The following is a 7,035-nucleotide window of genomic DNA, read 5'->3' on the forward strand; positions in this document are numbered from 1 at the left end:
ATGCAAATACTTTACTTAGGGCATGTGATATCAATAGTGTACCCTTATGGGTACATCTGGTGATGTCTCTCTCTACAACAACATTTTAGTAAGTCAGTGATACCAAAATTAAATTTCACAAAAGATGCAAGTCAGTAGCCTCATATCTGAGTTCTAAGTTTGTTTACGAGATTTAATACACTTCAATAAATCTCATTAATTTTGAATTAACTCTTTTGTTATCATTTAGGATGGAAGAATAGCAAAAATTATCTTAGAATATCTACTCATAAAGATTTATAGTAAACAAATTCCATTCTAGTTCATATGCAGAATATAAACTGATAGACAATAACTACACTTAGGGCACCTGGGTGGCTCAGTTGGTTAAGTGTCTGACTGTTTCAGCTCAGGTCATAACATCATGGATCATGGGATCTAGCCCAGTATTAGAGTCCGTTTAATGGGGAGTCTACTTGAAGAATCCCTCTCTCTACCCTTTTCCCCAAATGGGTATGCATGCCTCTCTTTCCCTCTATTTCTAAAATTAAAAAAAGAAAACTTTAAAAAAATAAAGAACTACCCTTTACCCATTTGACTGGTTTTTTAATAAGTAACTTAGAAGTCTTTATTTTTACTAAGATGACCTTAATATTCTCATCTTACTTAACTAGAGCATTTGCTTTAGAAAACTTTTTTTTTAAAGATTTTATTTATTTATTCATGAGAGACACCTAGAGAGGCATAGACATAGGCAGAGGGGGAAGCAGGCTCCCTGCAGGGAGTCTGATGAGGAACTTAATCCAAGGACCCCAGGGATCATGCCCTGAGTGGAAGGGAAGGCAGATGCTCAACCACTGAGCTACCCAGGCATCCCTACAAAACTCTTGTAATGCAAAGTCTCTGTCCCTTTTTGATGTAAATCTTCTCCAGGCTCAGGTAAAATTTATAACCCAGGATTGTCTTTCTCAAACACCTGGAAGCCATCTCTTTGAAGTGGAATCTATAATGATAGTATCCCCACCTCCCTGTCTTTCTGGAGGGTGGGAGCCCAACTCACCAATTATTACAATTATTACAGTCCCCACCAGTTACAAACTCAGAGGATCTAATCACATTCACCATATTTCCCTCCTCCAGTAATGTTCTAGTGACACATCCTTGAATCTTAAATCTCTCTAGCTTTTTCTTTCAGTGGAGTTGACTTTAATCTCTATTACAATAGTCTTGAATGAAGTGTTCCTGACTCATTTAACTCTTTTTAGTGAAACTTTTCCTTGACAGCTTCAAGCACTGACCTTAGATTAATAATCTTGAAATATTGATGAATAACAGTATTAGAGACATCTGTGGGGTATTTTGTATTTGAAAATTATTTACTAATATTCCAAAAATATAAAAAGCATGTCCATGCATTAAATATCTTTAACTTTGTGAAAAAAAGAGTTTCCCCATCAATATGCATTTAAGAAGCTACCAGACTGGGACACCTGGGTGGCTCAGGGCATGATCTCGATCTGGGGATCGAGCCCCATGTCAGGCTCCCTGTGAAGAGTCTGTTTCTCCCTCTGCCTATGTCTCTGCCTCTCTCTCTGTGTCTCTCATGAATGAATGAATGAATGAATGAATGAATGAATAAATAAATAAATAAATAAATAAATAAAATTAAAAAAGGAAGCTATCAGACTTTAATATTAATGGTTTTCTAAGACTTTGCTGTCTCCAGTGATAGTTGTGATAGTATTAAAGAAGCTTGCCTTTTCTTAATTTATAATTAAAATTTAAATCCAAATTTTTATTTCACTTTTTTTAGCTGTCATTGTTAAAAAATAAAAATAGGTGATTTATTTTGTGTTAGGATGCTATTTCTTTTGCCACATCATATTTTGTTAAACAGCAAATTCCTAAAATCTGTCCTAACCTTTGTATGGCGCTATTATCCTTCTGATGTTCCCTGAAGGTTATAGCAATTAGAAACATAGTACGTCTTTGCAACTAAAACTCAGAAGGTCTATCTTAATTATTGCTTTACATAGATCAATAGCCCCCATTAAAATGATTCCCTTTTTTCTCTCTACTGAACCACTTTGACTACACTTGCCGGGAGTTGCAAATCAGATATTATTAAAAATTATCTAATTATTTTCTTCCACTAAAACATCTAATTTAGCTAGGGGAAAAATATAAAGAACCCCACACATTGTTGTTTTTGTTTTTTTGCTTTGTTTTGTTTCTTAAGAATTTGGCCTCCACCTGAATACAAGTAGATTAATTATTTTAATGAGGCAACATGCCCAGGATGAGTCAGAATAGTAGCAATGGCAAGTAGGAAATTTCAGGATGTTATGATTCCTCATCACAGGCAGAAAGGTGATGACCTGTACTTTTAAGCAAGCAAAACAGCTTTCCCTTTACTACTCCATTGCATTTAAAGCTTTTGTGTCCTTTCTCCATGCAAAAATATATCTTTATAGCTGGATAGGAAAGGTCGACATGATCTGCTCGTAAACTTAGAGAGGAAGTCATTGATACATCCATGAAGCCTTCTAGAGCCGTTTAAATAACTACTGAAAGGTGAATGGTCTCATCTGAGTAGTCACTGGGTAGTAATCCTAAACTTGACTGCCTTTCTAACCATTACATAATATATAATTATTCTCATTGAATTTCCTTAAGGCAACCCAATTCTAGAAAAATTACAAATGGAACAAGAAGAAGCCATAGACCTGGGTGGCTCAGTGGTTGAGCATATGCCTTCTGCTCAGGGCGTGATCCCAGGGTCCTGGGATAGAGTCCCACGTCAGGCTCCCTATAGGGAGCCTGCTTTTCCCTCTGCCTATGTCTCTGCCTCTCTCTGTGTATCTCTCATGAATAAATAAATAAAATCTTAAAAAAAAAAGAAAAAGAAAAAAGGAGAGGCACTGACCTATATGTGCAATACACTGACCTATATTTGCAAAAAAAAAAAAAATCTGACAGCCATATTTCTATTCTATTGCTACATGAAGTATTATTCTAAGATGACTTAGTCTCAAAATGAAGTTAATGATTAATGCTATCTTCCTGAACATTGAGCTTATTTTGAAGAATTAAATGATTAACCTAAGGTACATAATTATATATCGGTACATATTTATATTGGTTATTTAACAACCTTTGATTTTCAGAGCTTCTCCTGTGTTTGTAGTTTAAAATTAAATACAATTTAAATAAAAAATAATCAGCATAAAATAATCCTATGCCAAAGAGACATATTTTGGGGTGGCAAATTTTACTCCCTTACACATTCACATGTGTCTAGGGTTGATGGATTGATGAATACTTTGGTGGTTTCATATCTTGGGTTTTGTGGATAAAGCCCAATAAACATTATTCACCGTAGATAAGATATGATTTTGTACCAAAATATTTTAAAAGGACCTTAGGTTTTTTTTAATCTTTTCTATATTTGCATATTCTAATGCTTATCTCTAATAAAAATTAATATCTAGGGACTCCTGAGTGACTCATCCAGTTAAGCAGCTGACATTAGAGTTTGGCTCAGGTCATGATCTCAGGGTCCTGGGAACAAGCCCTGTCTTGGGCTCTTTGCTCCCTGGGGAATCTGCTTGAGGATTCTCTTTCTCTCTCTCTCTCTCCCTTTGCCTTCCCAGCTCCTACTCACACACTGTCTCTAAAATTAATAATTTTTTTTAAAATTACTATCTTGCCTTTTTCTCATGAAAGATTTGATAAAGTGAAAAACTCAGTCTTTGAAACCCAATTGCCTGGGTCCTGGTTTGGACTCTCTTACTAAAGTATCCTATTTTAATATAGTTAAGCTTTCTGTATTTTACTTCCTTCAATCATCTTTTATCTCTCTTTCTTGATTTATCTATCTACATACCTAGTTACCTATCTATCATCTGTCTACCTACCTGTGGTGTTTTGATTTATATTCTATTTAAATGAGGGAAAGGTCTCATTTAAGTAACATGAGCAGGTAGGCAATTTATCTAGAGACCAGAAAATGTACATACATTTTAAAATTCTTTGTACAGTAGAATTTACTTTGAAGATTTTAGTTGTTTAGTTACTTTCATGTGGATGTTGTGTGCATATTAAGACAACTAAATAAACATATTTTGGAATGGAATTTGTGGAATTTTTTAGTTAAAAGATCCTTAGATATTTACCTTCCTGTAGGTTATAATAACATGACAGACAACTGATCTCCCTTCAAACCATTTGAAAATTGATATATTAAAAAGTAATCTATTTAAGGCAATATAAGTTGAAGAAGCAATAAATAAAGAGTATAATGGATAAAATTTTGAAGAGAAGGCTTCAGAGAAGTTTTCTGATGACCTACTGCTATTTTCATTTCTACATATGTTTACAATTTCTGACCTCAAGCTTGGAGAATTGAGGTTTGCCTGGACAGATAACCCCTTCTGGGAAATGGAGAAAAGCTAAGAAGTCTTAGGGGTCTCTAAGGGCTAAACTAAAACCAAAACAAACAAAAAAAACCCACAGTGATATAAGGGGAATCAAAACACCGAATTCCTCCTCAAGAGATTGTATGAAATTATGAAGTTGTACCTGGTGAGAGAGGGACTAAAATACTAATTTTCTATGATGTATAGCAGAGTTTTCTGTCATCTCACAGTGGAAAGAAACCAGAAATTAGAATTGGGATTATGCAGAAGGTTCAAGTTGAATAAATGTGGCTATTTATGAAAATCCAAAAAGTCTATCAGGTATAAGGGGGTCTCAGGCTTTCCATAAATTCAGCTCTGTCCAACTGCTCATTCCCTGTGTTAATGTTCCACTCCATTTGTCTGTCTAGCAGAAGAAAGGTGAACCCTTAGGGAAGTTTGATGCCATCTATAACTTCTACATTTTTATATATAACATGTATGACTTTTAACTGAAATTAAGAAGAATACCAAGAAATAGGATCTCATGAACAAAAACCAAGAGATAACAACAACAAAACAAAAAGTAGAATTGAACTGGTATGCTTTCTACCAAAATCTTTAGTTGTTTTTACTCTTTCATTTTGAAAATGAAAACAGCAGAATTGGCTCTCTGCTCCTCCCAGATCGACAGACAGCCACATCTTCTGGTTGCAGTGCCAGCCACATCCCCCAGACGCGATGGTGAAGGTCGGAGTGAATGGATTTGGCCATACTGGGCGCGTGGTCACCAGGGCTGCTTTTAACTCTGGCAAAGTGGATATTGTCGCCATCAATGACCTTTTCATTGATCTCAACTACATGGTCTACATGTTCCAGTAGGATTGTACCCACGGCAAATTCCACAGCACGGTCAAGGCTGAAAACAGGAAACTTGTCATCAATGGGAAGTCCATCTCCATCTTCCAGGAGTGAGATCCCACCAACATCAAATGGGGTGATGATGCTGGTGCTGAGTATGTTGTGGAGTCCACTGGGGTATTCAACACCATGGAGAAGGCTGGGGCTCACTTGAAGGGTGGGGCCAAGAGGGTCATCATTTCTGCTCCTTCTGCTGCTGCCCCCATGTTTGTGATGGGCGTGAACCACGAGAACTATGACAACTCCCTCAAGATTGTCAGCAATGCCTCCTGTACCACCAACTGCTTGGCTCCTCTAGCCAAAGTCATCCATGACCACTTTGGCATCGTGGAGGGCCTCATGACCACCATCCATGCCATCACTGCCACCCAGAAGACCGTGGACAGCCCCTCTGGGAAGCTGTGGCGTGACAGCTGAGGGGCTGCCCAGAACATCATCCCTGCTTCTACTGGCACCGCCAAGGCTGTGGGCAAGGTCATCCCTGAGCTGAATGGGAAGCTCACTGGGAAGCTCACTGGCATGGCCTACCATGTCCCCACCCCCAACGTGTCAGTTGTGGATCTGACCTGCCACCTGGAGAAAGCTGCCAAATATGACGACATCAAGAAGGTAGAGAAGCAGGCACTGGAGGGCCCCCTCAAGGGTATCCTGGGCTACACTGAGGACCAGGTTGTCTCCTGTGGCTTCAACAGTGACACCCACTCTTCCACCTTTGATGCTGGAGCTGGCATTGCCCTCAATGACCACTTTGTCAGGCTCATTTCCTGGTATGACAATGAATTAGGCTATAGCAACTGGGTGGTGGACCTCATGGTCCACATGGCCTCTGAGGAGTAAGAGCTTCCTGAACCACCAGCCTCAGCAAGAACAAGAGGAAGAGAGAGGCCCTCAGCTGCTGGGGAGTCCCTGCCCCAACTTAATCCCCCAACACACTGAGAATCTCCTGACCTCCAATTTATATCCTAGACCCCGAGGAAGGGGAGGGGCTTGGGGAGCCCTACCTTGTCATGTACCATCAATAAAGTATACTGTACCCAGCCAAAAAAAACAAAAAACAAAAACAAAAAAACAGAATTTAAATTAGATAGACCTTAATCGAATGGTATCGACAAACAAATTAAAACTTGTGTGAAAACCTTATTTTATAATTCAGTGGTGGGCAGCCCGGGTAGCTCAGCAGTTTAGCACTGCCTTCAGCCCAGGGTGTGGTCCTGGTGACCTGGGATCGAGTCCCACGTCGGGCAACCTGCATGGAGCCTGCTTCTCCTTTTGCCTGTGTCTCTGCCCCCCCCCATGTCTCTAATGAATAAATAAATAAATAATCTATAATTCAGTGTGGTGATATATGCATAGAATTTCAGACATATAAGATTTGTTTAATAGAATAGCACAGTTTAAAATATTCTTATTGTGTATGTGTGTTTATGAGAAAAAGAGATCATGCACATATATGTGGTTGTGTATTTTCAAGAACACAATATAGACTTGAAATAATTATGTTTTCCAAAATATGGGCGGAATATTGAGAGTGTTCTAGAAAAAGCTTTATAAATAACTATTATTCAGAAATATAAAAGTTTACAAATCTGGGCTCTTATGACCAAAGCAGAAGCCAATTTTTGATTCCAAATTATACTTTAATGATTTGAAATTTTTCTTGATTAAACCTGTTAACCTACATCTGACATTTTTGTGTAACTAAACCAGTGTGAGTTTCATAGCAGCAAAATCACATGGA

At 38.0% G+C, this 7,035-nt stretch overlaps 1 pseudogene; it reads left to right on the forward strand.

The window, feature by feature from the left end:
• Window positions 1–5,126: 5,126 nt before the first annotated feature.
• Window positions 5,127–6,134, forward strand: LOC129495391 (glyceraldehyde-3-phosphate dehydrogenase-like; annotated as a pseudogene).
• Window positions 6,135–7,035: the final 901 nt, after the last annotated feature.

The sequence above is a fragment of the Nyctereutes procyonoides genome, unplaced genomic scaffold, assembly GCF_905146905.1.
Source record: "Nyctereutes procyonoides isolate TBG_1078 unplaced genomic scaffold, NYPRO_anot_genome, whole genome shotgun sequence".
In the NCBI taxonomy this organism is placed as follows: domain Eukaryota; kingdom Metazoa; phylum Chordata; class Mammalia; order Carnivora; family Canidae; genus Nyctereutes; species Nyctereutes procyonoides.